Consider the following 19043-nt stretch of genomic DNA (forward strand, 5'->3'; position numbering starts at 1 on the left):
TCTACACACACTGAAGTCTTTACTCTAGGCCTAGTTTACTCCCATTATTGTACCGCTAAATTATGGAGAGAAGTCCAATTGTATGATTATTTATTAAAGTGATAGAAGTATAAAATCTAAAATACATGAATTCGTTACAGTAATAGTAAAAAATATCGACAAAAATAAGAACAATTTTATGCATGCATTATATGTTAAGTGTATCTATACAGTACTGACAGGTAACCATGTCACAAAAAACAAACAGAATTTATTCACATGTTTTCCAACAATTTAGTTAATTTTGATAATCTTTTTTTTTTCATATTATATATGTTAAATATTCCAAGCCGAGAATTAACGAGTTTTTCCCTAACTTCATTGTCCATGTGTATTGAAAAAGGAAGTGAATGAATAATGTATATGGCAAGCAATTGCAATCCGCTGCATTGATATATGAAATGGTGTTAAACTGACATATCAAAATTTTTAGAATTTAAATTGCATGCGTATTATACAACATTTTCAAGCCAAAAATCAGCCATAGTTGTAATTAAGTCCAGACAATATTAATGCCCCCACCCCCCTTCGAAGAAGGAGAAGTATATTGTTTTGCAGATGTCGGTCGGTCAGTTGGTCGGAATGTAGACCAATCCGTTTCCGGATGATAACTCAAGAACGCTTGGGCCTAGGATCATGAAAGTTGATAGGGAGGTTGGTCATCACCAGCAGATGACCCCTATTGATTTTGAGGTCTGTATGTCAAAGGTCAAGGTCACAGTGACCCTGAATAGTAAAACAGTTTCCAGATGATAACTCAAGAACCCTTGGGCCTAGGATCATGAAAGTTGATAGGGAGTTTGGTAATGACCAGCAGATGACCCCTATTGATTTTGAGGTCAGTATATTAAAGGTCAAGGTCACAGTGACCCTGAACAGTAAAATAGTTTCCGGATGATAAAATCAAGAATGCTTAGGCCTAGGGTCACGAAAGTTGATAGGGAGGTTGTTCATGACCAGCAGATGACCCCTATTGATTTTGAGGTCAGTATGTCAAAGGTCAAGGTCACAGTGACCAGGAACAGTAAAATGGTTTCCAGGCAATAACTCAAGAACGCTTGGGCCTAGTGTCAGGAAAATTGATAGTTAGGTTGGCCATGACCAGCAGATGACACCTATTGATTTTGAGGTCAAAGGTCAAGGTCGCATTGGCCAGGAACAGTTAAACGGTTTCTGATCTTCTTATCCAAAACCATAGGGCATAGGGCTTTGATATCTGGTAATTGTAGCAAAATCTAGTGGTCCTCTATCAAGATTGTTCAGATTATTTCCCTGGGGTCAGATATGGCCCCACCCTGGGGGTCACATGGTTTATATAGACTTATATAGGAAAAAAGCATTGAAAAACCTCTTGTCCAAAACCACAGGGCCTAGGGCTTATATATTTTGTTTATGACATCATCTAGTGGTCCTCTACTAAGATTGTTCAAATTATTCCTCTAGGGTCAATTATGGCTCCGCCCTTGGGGTCACATGGTTTACATAGACTTATATAGCGAAAAACTTTGAAAATCTTCTTGTCCAAACCACAAAGACTGTGGCTTTGATATTTTGTAATGTAGCATCATTTAGTGGTTCTCTACCAAGTTTGTTCAAATCATCCCTCTAGGGTCAAATATGGCCCCGTCGCAGGGGTCATATGGTTCATATTGACTTATATAGGGAAAAACCTAGAATCTTCATGTCCATATCTTACATCATTCGAATTTGGACGACATGTATAGTTTTGAGTGGCAAGATGAACCTTGACATGAGTTGACCTTGATGTTGACCTAGTGACCTACTTTCTCATTTCTGTAGCTACAGCCTTCAAATTTGGACCACATGCACAGGTTTGTGTACCGAAAAAAACTGACCTTGTTATTGACCTAGTGACCTACTTTCACATTTTTAAAAGTACAGGCTTCAAATTTGGACCACATGCATAGTTTTTTGTTACCAAATAAAATTGTTTTTGCCCTGTCCGTCCGTCCGTCTGTCCGTCACACTTCATTTCCGAGCAATAACTGGAGAACCATTTGACCTAGGGGCTTGCGACCAGCATGGATCCACACCAGACTTCGCTGCCTGTCTCTAATAACAATATTTAATGAAAACTCTACTAATGTTATGACTATTAATTTAAGAAAATTATTTAAGAAATGAGCAGGATATAATTACTATTGTTATTACCATCAGTGTGTCAGCATCATGTTATTATTATCTCCTCCACCAGTCAGTCCTTTCCTTCGATGAAAGTGTCCTAAGTCCTTTCCTTGGATGCAAGTCCTATTCGCTGTCGCCATCTGAAAGGTTCAAATTAGTCTACATAAAGAACTTGAGCAGGATGCGCAGGCTGGTCTGCATCCATCCTGGTCGCAAACCCACTATGTTGGTTTACTCATAGTGGGGCTCATTTCTTTATGCTGGTTTTCTCGTGGCATGGCTCATTTCTTAAAATGGCTTAAGAAATCAGCCGTGCCACAAAAAAAACCCAACATAAAGAGATGAGCCCGCCATGAGAAAACCAACATAGTGGGTTTGCGACCGCTTGGTCCACACAGATTTCGCAGCCGGTCTCTAAAAACAAATTTAATGGAACTCTACTAATCTTATGATATTAACTTAAGAGAATTATTTCGAAACGAGCAGGATGCGCAGGCTGGGCTGGATCCCCATTGGTCGCAAACCCACTATGTGGATTTCTCTTGGCGGGGCTCATTTCCTTATGCTGGTTTTCTTGTGGCACGGCTCATTTCTTAAAATGGCTTAAGAAATGAGCCGTGCCACGAGAAACTGCTCAAGTTCTTTATGTAGACTAATTTGAACCTTTCAGATGGCGTCAGCGAATAGGACTTGCATCGCCGTAAAAAGGACGGAGGACTTCAACCGGGGGAAAGGACCGACTGGCTGACGGACTGGTGGAGCTGACGGACTGGTGGAGCTGATGGACTGGTGGAGGAGCTGGAAAACCAACATAAAGAAATGAGCCCCGCCATGAGAAAACCAACATAGTGGTTTTGCGACCAGCGTGGATCCAACCAGACTTCGCGGCCTGTCTCTGATAACAATATTATGAAAACTCTACTAATGTTAGACTATAAATTTTAAGGAAAATTTACTTAAGAAATGAGCAGGATATTATTATTGTTGTTATTACCATCAGGGGTGCCAGCAGACTGCTATTATTATCCCCACCACCACCCGGGTCAGCAGGCCAGCAGTCCATTCCCTCGGTCAGCAGGCCAGCCAGTCCATTCCCTCGGTCAGCAGGCCAGCCAGTCCATTCCCTCGGTCTTCCCTGCGTTTGCAAGTCCTATTCGCTGAGGCATCTGAAAGGTTCCAAATTAGTCTACATAAAAAACTTGAGCAGGATGTGCAGGCTGGTCGGATCCATCCTGGTCGCAAACCCACATGTTGGTTTTCTCGTGGCGGCTTAAGAAATGAGCCGTGCCACGAGAAAACCAACATAAAGAAATGAGCCCCACCATGAGAAAACCAGCAAACCCACTATGTTGGTTTTCTCAGGGCGGGGCTCATTTCTTTATGCTGGTTTTCTCGTGGCACGGCTCATTTCTTAAAATGGCTTAAGAAATGAGCCTTGCCACGAGAAAACCAGCATAAAGAAATGAGCCCCGCCATGACAAAACCAACATAGTGGGTTTGCGACCAGCGTGGATCCACACCAGACTTCGCGGCCTGTCTCTGATAACAATATTTAATGAAAACTCGACTAATGTTATGACTATTAATTTAAGAGAATTATTTTATTACTCAAAATAAAAACCAATTATCTCATACAACACTCTTTATTCATGAAGAATATGCATTGATACTTACAACGATATTTAAACTACACTGAACATTTGTAATAATTTAATTAAATTCAGTAAAAGTATATTGACATATTGGGAGTTGATCGGCCGTCATGACTCAACAAGGGTCTCCCGTGAAAGGGGTCGTTAAAACCCACAGCAAAATCCGTCGACCGAGAGGAGAACAGACCACCAACCAAGGCTTGCAAAACAATGCAACTGCGCAATCCATCGAACTTCGAATTGTGAATCCAACCCACCCCGGGTGTCACCGGGATGCGGTCAAAGGCACACCCTAGCCAATGTAAAGGAAAGGAAATATAACACAACGGACCAAAGGAAAAGCAATGCATGACCTTGTACTTTGTAACAGGTATCACTCAAACAACGCAAAGTAACGCAAGACACTTTGTACTTTGTAACAGGTGCACTCAAAGGAAAACCCAACACAAGACACTTTGCACTTTATAACAGGAAATCACTCAAATCAAACACACAAAAATTTTAAATTTGGGGAACGTCGAGCTACCATTCCCCCCATTTCGGGTTAAACCGAGAATGAGCGAAACCGCAACACGATTCAATGAAAGGCAAGGCAAGGCAAGGCAAAGTGCACACTGAGAGCAACGCAACATCCCGCAACACACGCAACACTAGGAATTGCCAAGTACTAGGGCAAAACCTTTTACTATCCAGTTAACACAAACTGGTAAACATATGATACCCCAAAGTACGCAACTTGAATGCAAACATACAGACACCGTATCCGCTCACCTCACGGCCGCCCAAAATTTTACCGCCACAATAAATTTATAATTTATCCGCCAAAATTCTACGGCCTTTCAAACTATTCTTTAAAAATCGCATCTTTTATGTAATCACCCAAACATTGTAGTCCTACTTTCTTATACTGTATTCCATCTGACCGAACAAAATGGGGCATAGCATCAATATCGAGCCTAATTATAATGAATTTGCCACCTGAATAAACTAACTTGCGGTAGGCCATATTTTACTAAATCAAATCTTACAACTTCCAAAGTTATGATTTTGAATAATTGCATCAACCAATTAGACAGTACAAGCCCCCCTTTTTAAAAGATATGGCTGAAACGGCAGAAAAAAGAAAAAATTGAGATTATTAATGCATATACAGAAGACATTTTGTCTGCGCCTATAGAAAAATTTATGTGACCTACGGGTTTTTGATAGATACATATTTCATTGTTTTGAAATTTTATATACGCATATTTGTTCTCAACTACGGACAAGTATGAAACTTGAACAATTTGTATGTTAATCGTTTTCTCACATAAACAAACCAAAGTATGATACAAAAAACCAAAGTCTGACATATTTTCCCAACTCGTATTCCTCGTATATCGTGCATGGGAGCAGTCGCTTTGACCTTTATTAAAAACTTTGTCGATAGAGCCCGCTTGTCTGGGGTTTTAGCACAATATTTCGACAGCCGTCTAACAGTTTATTATGGACGAAACCCGTATGTAAATGAAAAACCCGTCCCATTTGTGAAATTAATTTAAAGCCCTGCTCCGTCCTACATTTAACCTGAATCGTAACTAAAAAAGCAGAAAATCCCGACTATGAACAGTGACACCTGTCAAAATAGAGTCTATTTTATATATAATTCTATATGAAATACCATTATTTTGCGTGCAACAGGTAGTACGTGCCATTATAATCATGGTTGCATACACACAACAGAATTAATTGAATAGCAGCGGTAGGTTTTTTAAAGCCTGTAATGTAAGTTAAATTCGTCTTTCACAAAACACATACACTATAAGAAAATAATTTTGATGGGTGATACGGTCATTGTTAAGGTAAACGGTAAGTGATTTTTTTTTTCATTTATTTATTTTTTTTTTATAATGATTTAATAGCTGTGTTGTATGTAACCGAGGTATAAGTGCTACTTTTATTTAAGATTGTAACAATGTTCGAACTCTATGGATCTACATCAGGAGCTGCTTATCTTAATCTGAATAACTTAAACCAAAATGTCATCGTGACGCCCTGGTACATGTTCAGCGTATATAGGAAAGCAAATAAAATCTGACAACTACATGATAGTTTGTACAAGATACTTATAACTGCCTATTGAGGCAAAAGAGTTTTAGATTTATTATTATTATTCAGCAGTTGTTTAATAAGTCTGACCCCCCAAACCACAACCGCCACTAAGATTGGGAACAATTCCGTCAAGGTTATGTTTGCTGTAAATCCAAGTCTGTATCATAAAAAGTCATTTGTGACGGTGAAAATAAATAACCAAAATGGGAATATTCACCGGGTCTATCCAAGACAAAATTAAATAAATCTTATTTTGTAACAGAAAAAACTGAAATCCAACTGATTTTTTTTTTTTTTTTTGTAAAAATCATAACTTTGTTAAATATCCTAATTCTGTATGATGATATAGTTTTGTCAGACCAAAAAACGGCGAGTAAGTTTGACCGGTAAAAATTGTCCATTTTGACAACCGGTACAATCTTAGAAATGTGACAATTTATTAGTGTTCAATTTTGATTTATGCGATTCTAAAATCTAGCAAACTATTCAAATGTTATGTACCTGGTTAAGTTAAAAATGAAAGCGACTTTAATTGATATGTCAACGTCCTCGTGTATCTACGAATAAGTTTTAATTTGTGTTCGCTGTGAATTTAATGTTTTGACATACTTCTATGCTACATAACGTAAACTATTTATAAATGGTTAAATTTGAACCTGGCGCATGAATGAGGTAAACCTGAGATCCGAAGTGACCTAATTATTGAACCCAATTATTTTAACCGTTAATAAGATCGTTCATTGTATGATAAATGGTGAGTTCCTCTATATTCACCTGAAATATTTTTGTGAAATGAAACATTTTATGAAATCTTGAAATTTAGCCAGTGGGCCCGGGCTACTCGGTCAGTTTCAATATTATTTTAAATTTGCGAATTGATTATTCTGAATTCAATGAAACGTATTTAACTATTACTCTTAAAGTAAACCCATAGAAATTCAATGAAATTAGAAGACGGTTTTTTGCAAGAGATAAAATGTTCCAACTGTTATGTTTCCTAAACGACAGAATCTGAAAGTGATCCTTTATGAAAGGGAAAGCTCGAACAAAAAGACGACAATTTTGATTACTTAAAGACTTTATATGCGCGTTGAAATTTGTACACTTTACATTTTTAAAGAAAATTTGCGAATAAACCACGTCCCGTTTAAACAGAATTACAGTCATAATACATATGCATAAAAACTGATGTTAACTGATTTAAACCTGCATGTAATGGCCCATAAATTATGTTTGACTTAGACCATGGGCTGAAGTGCTTTGACGTAAAAGAAATTGATCGTCATAACTCGTAAATGAATAAGTTTTCTAACGCAATGCGCGATCTTTGAAGTTATACAAAATAATGCAAAAATCTCATCAATTTTGTAAGAATACCTGGTACACTGAAATGTAAGTGATGAATTCATTAGTAGATTTCCAAAAAAAAATTTATTTTCTGTACATTCAATGCGCAAATAACTATTCAGATAACTCCCAAAACCCTTGCAAAATACAAATTTTGATTGTGCATTTCGGTTGTAATACCTAATTTATCTACTCGCCTTAACATTTAATTAAAGCTGACCCTGAATGCTAAGTAAACTTTGTCGAGCCGTAAAGTTTGAAAAGAAATGTCAAATACAGTTCAATTACTAGGTCATTCGTACCACAAGTTTTTCAAAACAAATATTTCTCTACATGAAAAATTCTTATAAATATCAAATATGAAAATCGTAGCTAGGATACAAAAACTAAATCTAATTTTTAAAAAACATGATGTTTACAAAACGAACTGTTGTTAGACACCTGCTCCAGTTCTACCTTATAACCTTAAAATTTACACTGAAAAGCATGGAAATCATGACTATGAACAGAGACGCCTGTCAAAAATAGCGACTATTAAAACAAATTATACATTTGGGGATACAAAACACCTTTGATTTTGCGAGCTAAGTGTAGTACATGTTGCCTTATGTCATCAAAAGTTACATACACAGTAAAATTTGAATAACCGTGGAACCGAGTTTACTGTATTGTTGCCAAATAGAGTCAAAGGATAGCCTGTAGACGCGTGCGTAGATATATATTTCGTCGCCACACCCCATCGTGAATATTATGAAAAAAAAACCCAAGGCTCTATGTTTGAACAACAAACAATCTACTAAATCTGTGATATTATTTTTCGACATACCGGCAGAAGATTGGTAACACCGTCAACAACATTCTCTTCTAAAGCATCTGCACCTAGCATCCCTCTTGCCATTGTCCTGAGGAGCATACTGCGGAATATTTCTCTTGCAAGGATTCCTCCGAAATATCAGTAGGGGAAACTTCCCGATCGGGAAATTATTTATGGGTTTTTCCCTACTTCCCGAACAGGAAACTTGTTACTTATTATAGTAACATGCTTCCCGTTTGGGGAAATAAACCACTATATTTTAGGGAGGTTCATTAAAAATGCCGGTTTCATAAGACTATACATTAGATCTCGAAATTGAATAGCCATATTGAACTTAAAAGACATATCTGATTTCTACCGTTTAGAATTTTTTTAAATGTCCCAGTATTTTTTAATTTCACATTGGAATCTGCCCTTTTTCCGAATGAACTGCAAAAAAGCAGAGTTTCCCGATTTGGGAAACCAAACTTCCCGATCAGGAAATCTTCTTAATTTGCGTGGTACATCTTTTTATCATACTAAATGGAATATCAAGACAGACAAAGTCCAAAAGAACCAGAAGAAACATGTCAAAGGGAGATCTGAAAAACACTTTATACTACATAAAATAGAAAATCACAAAACTAGTGTCATATTTCAAAGGCTGTGCTCCTACATTGAAAACTTTAAAACTATTATACAGAAAGCAAAGAAAGTAGATCAACAACACAGACCGATACATTGAACAAAGTACGTGTACAGGTACATTTTTACCTTAATTGATGCTAAATTTTTCTTTTACTAATAAATTCACAGTATTAGTTTGATACAAAATGATACATGTGTATTTGAAATAACCAAAAGAGGACGATATTCGATGTGAGATGTTTTTCAATGTAAAAATTCTGATTTTGTTCCGAGGGATACATAATGCTTTTCCAGATTGTTTGGTATTCTTCACCTGAAATTTTACCCAAAAAAAAAAAACAAATTTTCAAGGTGATACAAAATGTTTTTTTTAAATTGAAAAATTTTTGAACAAACTTAAGAATTCGAAAAAGTAGCTTTAAGGCAAATGACAAGGAAACAGTATGACATACTATATACTGTCAAAATGCAGAACCAAAAATATTTTTAAATTAAAGTCTGTTCTTTAGCTTACTTATTATACATGTAATAATAACAGTACATGTACTTGTATTACAAAACATAAAGATAAAATATGAAAGGGGTTTCCTTATAAAGACATAGAAATATTTGCAGTGACAAGTCCCTTAAGCTCATGGGTTTGGGAAAACTAGTTTATGCTTTGATAAGAACAGAGTATTGACTTTTAAAAAACTTTAATCAGGGGGATACATCGCCCGCTCTACCTTTTTCTTTTAAAAATCGAGCTAAAAAAATTAGAACCCAAAACTGACAACAATTAACCTTGTGGTGCTTGATATTGTAAAACATTAAAATAAAGAAAACTAGGGCCAAAAGATGCATCTACCTGAAACTGAAAATCTGTTTAAATGCAGCACATGCTCTTACAGTATTTTGTGTTTTGACTGTGTCAGATGTGATACCTTCAAGAAAAGTATAACTACTTTGTTTCTTTCACTTTTAATTTTATCAAACCCAAGTTAATCAAGGATTCTGTGTCTTATTTATAACTGAATAGAATTATAAATCTCTTGATATACTTCCTTTTTTGCACACCCAAATGCAAAGGCGGGCAAATGCTCTTTCAGACTGTTTTAAACCTAAAAAGAGAAAGTAAAAAAAATATGACATCAGTTTTCAAAAAGTTATTACTATCAAAGTCTACACCAATCCACATAATCTGATTTGACTTATGATATAGTTATTCTCCTTGTAACTTTAAAGTTTTGAAAAGTCAAATACTTGTAAGGTTTGACTTGAAAACTTACCCAAAATGTATTTACTGTCAAAGTCTACAAACCCGGAAACAATCCTCAAAAATTGAAATTTGCCAGAGTTAGGCCCTTTTAACTTTGATTTTGTTGTGTAAAAGTTTTTTATAAGTCGATATCTCTGTTAATAAACAAAGATTAAACAGTTTTTTTTTGCTATTAAAGTCTACACCAGGAGAACAATCCCCATAACAACTGATTGAATTTGATAGGTTATCCCCTTTTTAACTTAGAAATTTTTTTTGGTAAAAGTTGTTGATGAGTCAAATAAACTCGTTACTACAAAGATTTGATTGAAAATAAAATAGTTTTTTACTATCAAAGTCATCGCTGGAAAACAATCCTTTTAACCCCTGATTTGAATTTTGACTGTTAAAATTTGTTCTTGCAAAACTCTAATTCAGAGCAAGCATGACAAAAGTTGAGCAATGCTGTCTTATGGACAGCTCTGTAATTCATCTGTTGCTATCTTACCTTAATGAAGTGGCTGACATCACAGGGAAATTTTGCAACGAAATTTCTTTTGTCTAAATGAAAAGGGCCTTTGACAATGATCAAATAGTTGGAAAAACATGGTCAATTAAACTGATACCAAAGTTAATACATAAGTTGTAACATCATTTTGTTGCAGTAGATTTGAATTTAGAATATCAGTAGGTTTTAATCAGAACATCAGTATGTGTGAAAAACAAGGTGTAAAACAAAAAGGCCAGATTAAGATTCAATTTATGACCCACATTATGAATATTTGTACAATTTTTTCAGCAAAGAAGATTATTTTTGAAGAGCAGAGATCCGCATTTGTTGAATGCAATTTCCTGATAGTACTGAAAATGATAAAAACTGAACAACCAGAAAAGTAAAGAAATAACAGTGTATTATGTGTAACACATACAAGAGATCTTAAAAAGATATAGGTTGGATTTTCTAAAACTACAAAAATGGCCTAATTCTGACAAAATGCAGATTAGAGTTATGGTTCTTTAAATTTTACTTTATAGTCCCCAATATCGGTGATAAACAAGTGGCAAAGTTTCAAAATGTAGCTCTTATAGTTTTTGACTAAACAAAAAATTTAACCAAGAAAAATAAAATTTTCCAAGTACAATAAAGGGCAATTATTTTATCAAATGCATATCAGAGTTGTGGTTTAGGCCATACATAGTCCCTAATGTGCAAAGTTTTAAAACTGTAACCCTTTCAATGTTTGAGAAAATGGGGACCTAAACAATTTTTAACAAATGCCGACACCAATGCCAACGATCAAGTGACGACAATACCTCATGATAAAAAAAAACAAAAACAACAAAAAAAACAGACGAACTAAAAGGAAAAAAAATAATTTACATCAGAAATTAGCTGGAGTCACACAACACAAAAATCTTGGGAAAGTGTCTAAAGTAAAAATTCACATAATTTATCCACTGCCTTTTAACCCAAACTCATAGAGTCTGTTAAATCCTGGGGTCACTAGGGCACATCAATTACGGGATCACAACTCCCGAAAACTGAAATTTGAAATAATTGCTTTTTATAACAAAATAAAAGAAAAATTTTCTGAAGTCGCTTTCAATTTCCTGATTGTGAAGTAACTTAAACGCTAGGTTTCCCGATCAGGAAGTTGGTTCCAATTCGGGAAACCTGATTTTAAACAAATTTTTGAAGAAAATGGTCAATTTCACTGTCAAATAAAAAATTCAAATAAGACATTTAAAAAAAAAAGTGAACGGTAGAAAAATTTTTATATATCTTTAAGTTTAATGTGGCATATTAATTTGCAGATCTTGTGTATATTCTTATGCACCGGCTATTTTAAATGAAATGGGTCTAAAACTTGCGATATTGCTTCCCGAACGGGAAGCATGTTACTATAAAAAGTAACAAGTTTCCCGTTCAGGAAGTAGGGAAAAACCCATAAATGATTTCCCAAACGGGAAGTTTCCCCTACTGAATATCAGTTCCCGCCTTTGACCACGAGGCATTGCAATGATAAATCAAAACATGTAAATAGTTTTGACGTTACCGACGGTGTAGCTAGCAAAATGTGAGAGAACTGCACGAGATTATTGGTATTTATATTATATCGACTGGGTACCAGTATCAATAAGAACCAGTTCAGATCAGCCAAGTGTAACAATATCGATGACACGTTTATCTACGAAAACAGACGACAATTTAATAAACTAGCAGACGGTAATTAACGAGCAACAATTTGAGAAAAAATAAATTAAATTATTTTAATTCTAAAATAATTTCCATTACTTAAGAAATGAGCAGGATATTATTATGTCTCCCCCAGGAGACATATTGTTTTTGCCCTGTCCGTCCGTCCGTCCTTCCGTCCGTACGTCCGTCCGTACGTCACACTTCATTTCCGAGCAATAACTGGAGAACCATTTGACCTAGAACCTTCAAACTTCATAAAGTTGTAGGGCTGCTTGAGTAGACGACCCTTAATGTTTTTGGGGTCACTCCGTCAAAGGTCAAGGTCACAGGGGCCTGAACATTGAAAACCATTTCTGATCAATAACTAGAGAACCATTTGACCCAGAATGTTGAAACTTCATAGGATGATTGGTCATGAAGAGTAGATGACCCCTATTAATTTTGGGGTCACTCCGTCAAAGGACAAGGTCACAGGGGCCTGAACATTGAAAACCATTTCCGATCAATAACTAGAGAACCACTTGACCCAGAATGTTGAAACTTCATAGGATGATTGGTCATGAAGAGTAGATGACCCCTATTGATTTTGGGGTCACTCCGTCAAAGGTCAAGGTCACAGGGGCCTGAATATTGAAAACCATTTCCGATCAATAACTAGAGAACCACTTGACCCAGAATGTTGAAACTTCATAGGATGATTGTACATGCAAAGTAGATGACCCCTATTGATATTGGGGTCACTCCATTAAAGGTCAAGGACACAGGGGCCTGAACATTGAAAACCATTTCCGGTCAATAACTTGAGAACCACTTGACCCAGAATGATGAAACATCATAGGATGACTGGACATGCTGAGTAGATGACCCCTAACGATTTTAGGGTCACTCTGTTAAAGGTCATGGTCACAGGGGCCCGAACATTGAAAACCATTTCCGGTCAGTAAGTTGAGAACCACTTGACCCAGAATGATGAAACTTCATAGGATGATTGGTCATGCTGAGTAGATGACCCCTAACGATTTTAGGGTCACTCTGTTAAAGGTCAAGGCCACAGGGGCCTGAACATGGAAAACCATTTCCAATCAATAACTTGAGAACCTCTCAACCCAGAATGTTGAAACTTCATAGGATGATTGTTCATGCAGAGTAAATGACCCCTATTGTTTTTGGGGTTACTCCGTTAAAGGTCAAGGTCACAGGGGCCTGAAAATTGATAAACAGTTCTGATCAATAACTTGAGAACCACCTGACCCAGAATGTTGAAACTTCATAGGATGATTGGTCATGAAGAGTAGATGACCCCTATTGATTTTGGGGTCACTCCGTCAAAGGTCAAGGTCACAGGGGCCTGAACATTGAAAACCATTTCCGATCAATAACTAGAGAACCACTTGACCCAGAATGTTAAAACTTCATAGGATGATTGGTCATGAAGAGTAGATGACCCCTATTGATTTTGGGGTCACTCCGTCAAAGGTCAAGGTCACAGGGGCCTGAACATTGAAAACCATTTCCGATCAATAACTAGAGAACCACTTGACCCAGAATGTTGAAACTTAATAGGATGATTGGTCATGCAGAGTAGATGACCCCTAACGATTATGGGGTCACTCTGTGAAAGGTCAAGGTCACAGGGGCCCGAATATTGAAAACCATTTCCGGTCAGTAAGTTGACAACCACTTGACCCAGAATGATGAAACTTCATAGGATGATTGGTCATGCTGAGTAGATGACCCCTAACGATTTTAGGGTCACTCTGTTAAAGGTCAAGGCCACAGGGGCCTGAATATGGAAAACCATTTCCAATCAATAACCTGAGAACCTCTCGACCCAGAATGTTGAAACTTCATAGGATGACTGTTCATGCAGAGTAAATGACCCCTATTGTTTTTGGGGCCACTCCATTAAAGGTCAAGGTCACAGGGGCCTGAACATTGATAACCAGTTCTGATCAATAACTTGAGAACCACTTGACCCAGAATGTTGAAACTTCATAGGATGATTGAACATGCAGAGTAGATGACCCCTATTGATTTTGGGGTCAGTCTATTAAAGGTCAAGGTCACCGTGGCATGTTCATGTAAAATCATATTATTGGAAATAAATTGAGAACCATTGACCTACAATGTTGAAACTTACTAGGATGATTGGACATGACACAGAGTAGCTGCCCCTATTTATTTTGAGGTCACTTGATCAAGGGCAAGGTCACAGGAGCCTGAACAGTTGACTGGGAACCACTAGGCCAAGAGGTGTTGAAATTTAGAGGGATGACCTGGACATGCAAGTAGATGATCCCTATTGCAGCCAAACATCAGGGTCTCTTTGAGTGTTGCTCCTGACCCCTATTTACTTCTTGCCTATAGGACTTTGCATTGGGGGAGCCATGCGCTTTTTTACAAAAGCATTTTCTAGTTATTGTTGGTTTTCTCGTGGCGGGGCTCATTTCTTTATGCTGGTCGTCTGGTGGCTCGGCTATTTTAAAAGGGCTTAAGAAATGAGCCCGTACCACGTAGAAAAACCAACATTAAAGGAATGAGCCCGCCTTTGAGAAATCCAGCAAACCCACTATGTTGGTTTTCTCATGGCGGGGCTATTTCTTTATGATGGTTTTCTCATGGCACAGGACATTTCTTAAAAATGGCTTAAGATTTAATGAGCCTGTGCCACGAGAAAAACAAATAAAAAGAGCATGAGGCCCCGCCATGAGAAAAACCACCCATAGTGGGTTTGCGACCTGCGTGGATGCACACAGACTTCGCGGCCTGTCTCTGATTAACATATTTAATGAAAACGCAGACTCATGTTATGACTATCAATTCAAGAGAATTACTTAAGAAATGAGCAGGATATCATTATTGTTGTTCTTACCATCAGTGTGCCAGCAGGGTTGCTATTTATCATCTCCTCACCTGTCGGTCAGCAGGCCAGCCAGTACGTCTTCTCCCCGGTCAGCAGGCCAGCCAGTCCTTCTTTTCCACGAGTTCAGGCCAGGCCAGCCAGTCGTCTTCTCCCTCGGTCAGCAAGCCAGCCAGTCCGTCTTCTCCCTCGGGTCAGCAGGCAGCCAGTCATTTTACGGCGATGCAAGTCCTATTCGCTGACAGCCATCTGAAAGGTTCAAAAATTAGTCTACTTAAAGGAACTTGAGCAGTTGCGCAGGTGGTCTGGATACACGACTGGTCGCAAACCCCTATGTTGTTTTCTCATGGCGGGGCTCTTTTCTTTATGCTGGTTTTCTCGTGGCATGGCTTTTTTGTGTCATTTCTCAAAATGGCCTTAGAAATGAGCTTGCCACGAGGGGAAACCAAATAAAGGATGAGCCCCGGCCATGAGAAAACCAACATAGTGGGTTGGCGAACCAGCGTGGTTGCCACACAAGACTTCGCGGCTGTCTTGATATCTATATTTAATGGATAAAGCGACTAATGTTATGACTATCAATCAAGAGAATTACATAAGAAATGAGCAGGTTATCATTATTGTTGTTCTTACATCAGTGTGGCCCGCAGGGTGTATTATCATCTCCTCCACCAGTCGGTCAAAGCAGGCCAGCCAGTTCCGTTTCTCCCGGTCAGCTAAGCCAGCCAGTCCGTCTTCTCCCCGGACAGCAGGCCAGCAGTCCGTCTTCTCCCTCGGTCAGCAGGCCTGCCAGGTCCGTCTTCTCCCTCGGTCTGCAGGCCAGCACAGTCATTTTACGGCGATGCAAGTCCTCTGCGCTGACAGCATCTGAAAAGGTTCAAATTAGTCATACATAAAGACCTGGAGCAGGATGCGCAGGGCTTGGTCTGGATCCACGCTGGTCGCAAAACCCACTTATTGTTGGTTTCTAATTGGCTGGGCTCAATTTTCTTTATGCTGGTTTTCTCGTGGCACGGCTCATTTTCTTAAAATGGATTAAGAAATGAGCCTTGCCACGAGGGGAAAACAACATAAAGAGATGAGCCCCGATGAGAAAACCAACATTCGGTGGCGTTTGACGACCAGCGTGGATGCACACCAGATTGCGGCTGTCTCATGTTAACAATATTTACTGAAAACGCGGACCTAATGTTATGGACTATCAATTCAAGAGTATTACTTAAGAAATGAGCTGGATATCATTTTTGCTTGTTCTTACCATCCAGTGTGCCAGCAGGGTGCTATTATCATCTCCTCCACCAGTCGGTCAGCAGGCCAGCCAGTCCGTCTTCTCCCCCGGTCAGCAGGCCAGCCAGTCCGTCTTCTCCCCCGGTCAGCAGGCCAGCCAGTCCGTCTTCTCCCTCGGTCAGCAGGCCAGCCAGTCCGTCTCTTTCTCCCTCGTTCAGCAGGCCAGCCAGTCCTTTTTTACGTGCGATGCAAGTTTCTATTCGCTGACAGCATCTGAAAGGATTCAGAATTAGTCTACATAAAGTACTTGAGCAGGTTGCGCAGGCTGGTCTGGATCTACGCTGGTCGCAAACCCACTAGTTGGTTTTCCATGGCGGGGCTCATTTCTTTATGCTGGTTTTCTCGTTGGCATGGCTCATTTTTAAAATGGCTAAGAACTGAGCCTTGCCACGCGGAAAACAACATAAAGAGATGAGCCCCGCCATGGAGAAAACCAACCTAGGTGGGTTTGCGAACAGCGTGGATGCACACCAGACTTCGCGGCCTGTCTCTGATAACAATATTTAATGAAAACGCGACTAATGTGATGACTATCAATTTAAGAGAAATTACTTAAGAAATGAGCAGGTTATTATTGTTGTTCTTACCATCAGTGTTGCAGCAGGGATGGTGTCTTATTCATCTCCTCCACCCGTCGGTCAGCAGGCCAGCCAGTCCGTCTTCTCCCTCGGGTCAGCAGGCCAGCCGGTCCGTCTTCTCCCTCGGGTCAGCAGGCCAGCCAGTCCGTCTTCTCCCCCGGTCAGCAGGCCAGCCAGTCCGTCTTCTCCCTCGGTCAGCAGGCCAGCCAGTCCATTTTACGGCGATGCAAGTCCTATTCGCTGACAGCATCTGAAAGGTTCAAATTAGTCTACATAAAGAACTTGAGCAGGATGCGCAGGCTGGTCTGGATACACGCTGGTCGCAAACCCACTATGTTGGTTTTCTCATGGCGGGGTTCATTTCTTTATGCTGGTTTTCTCGTGGCACGGCGTCAATTCTTTAAAGGCTTAAGAAAAGAAATGAAGACTTGCCACGAGGAAAACCAACTTAAAGAGATGATGCCCCGCCATGAGAAAACCAACATAGTGGGTTTGCGACCAGCGTGGATGCACACCAGACTTCGCGGCCTGTCTCTGATAACAATATTTAATGAAAACGCGACTAATGTTAAGCTATAAATATAAAGTGATTATTAAGAAAGAGCAGGATATCATTATTGTTTGTTCTTACCATCAGTGTGCCTGCAGGGTGTATTATCTGCCACCAACCAGTCGGTCAGCAGGCAGCCAGTCGTCTTCTCCCCCGGTCAGCAGGCCAGCCAGTCCGTCTTCTCCCTCGGTCAGCCGGTCAGCCAGTCCGTCTTCTCCCTCGGTCAGCAGGCCAGCCAGTCCGTCTTCTCCCTCGGTCAGCAGGCCAGCCAGTCCAGTTTACGGCGATGCAAGTCCTATTCGCACTGAACAAGCCATCTGGAAAGGTTTTAAAATTAGTTTACATAAAGAACTTGAGCAGGATGCGCAGGTGGTCTGGATCACGCTGGTCGCAAACCCACTATGTGGTTGTCTCATGGGGGACTCATTTCTGTATGTGGTTTCTCGTGGCACGGCTCATTTCTTAAAATGGCTTTAGAAATGGAGCCTTTTGGCACGAGGAGGAAAACCAACATAAAGAGATGAGCCCCGCCATGAGAAAACCAACATAGTGGGTTTGCGACCAGCGTGGATGCACACCAGACTTCGCGGCCTGTCTCTGATAACAATATTTAATGAAAACGCGACTAATGTTATGACTATCAATTCAAGAGAATTACTTAAGAAATGAGCAGGATATCATTATTTTTGTTCTTACCATCAGTGTGCCAGCAGGGTGCTATTATCATCTCCTCCACCAGTCGGTCAGCAGGCCAGCCAGTCCGTCTTCTCCCCCGGTCAGCAGGCCAGCCAGTCCGTCTTCTCCCCCGGTCAGCAGGCCAGCCAGTCCGTCTTCTCCCCCGGTCAGCAGGCCAGCCAGTCCATTTTACGGCGATGCAAGTCCTATTCGCTGACAGCATCTGAAAGGTTCAAATTAGTCTACATAGACTGGTGCAGGATGCGCAGGCCTGGTCTGGATCCACCGCTGGTCGCAAAACCTCACTTGTTGGTTTTCTCATGGCGGGCTCCATTTTCTTTATGCTGGTTTTCTCGTGGCACGGCTCATTTCTTAAAAGGCTTAAGAATGGCCTTGCTCACGAGAAACCAACATAAAGAGATGAGCCCCGCATGAGTAAACCAACATTAGTGTTTGCGGACCAGCCGTGGATGCACACCAGACTTCGCGGCCTGTCTCTGATAACAATATTTAATGAAAACGCGACTAATGTTATGACTATCAATTCAAGAGAATTACTTAAGAAATGAGCAGGATATCATTATTGTTGTTCTTACCATCAGTGTGCCAGCAGGGTGCTATTATCATCTCCTCCACCAGTCGGTCAGCAGGCCAGCCAGTCCGTCTTCTCCCCCGGTCAGCAGGCCGTCCATGTCCGTCTTCTCCCCCGGTAAGCAGGCCCCAGCCAGTCCGTCTTCTCCCTCGGCAGCTGCCAGCGTACATTTTACGGCGATGAAGTCCTATTCGTGACAGCATCGAAAGTTAAATTAGTTACATAACGACATGAGCAGGATGCGCAGGCTGGTCTTGGATCCCGGCTGGTCGAAAACCCCTATGTTGGTTTTCTCATGGCGGTGGATCATTTCTTTATGCTGGTTTTTCTCGTGGCACGTCTCATTTGT

The 19043-nt window shown here is 39.7% G+C and overlaps 2 long non-coding RNA genes across 2 annotated transcripts in view; both read right to left on the reverse strand.

Annotated features, from left to right (window-relative positions):
* LOC123532477 (uncharacterized) overlaps positions 1 to 15041 on the reverse strand; it is a 34026-nt gene extending 18985 nt beyond the window's left edge. Inside the window, exons 1-2 of the long non-coding RNA XR_008365999.1 lie at positions 15025 to 15041; positions 2212 to 2324 (exon numbers count right to left, since the gene is read on the reverse strand). This is a non-coding gene — a long non-coding RNA (uncharacterized LOC123532477). The remainder of the gene's footprint in view (positions 1 to 2211; positions 2325 to 15024) is intronic.
* A 1884-nt stretch (positions 15042 to 16925) lies between these two features.
* On the reverse strand, positions 16926 to 18804 carry LOC128546514 (uncharacterized). Its single transcript, XR_008365998.1, has 3 exons — positions 18699 to 18804; positions 18124 to 18325; positions 16926 to 17127 (listed from the first exon to the last, which is right to left on the reverse strand). It is a non-coding gene; the product is annotated as an uncharacterized LOC128546514 (long non-coding RNA).
* Between the last annotated feature and the right edge of the window lie 239 nt (positions 18805 to 19043).

Source organism: Mercenaria mercenaria, chromosome 11, assembly GCF_021730395.1.
Source record: "Mercenaria mercenaria strain notata chromosome 11, MADL_Memer_1, whole genome shotgun sequence".
Lineage (NCBI taxonomy): Eukaryota > Metazoa > Mollusca > Bivalvia > Venerida > Veneridae > Mercenaria > Mercenaria mercenaria.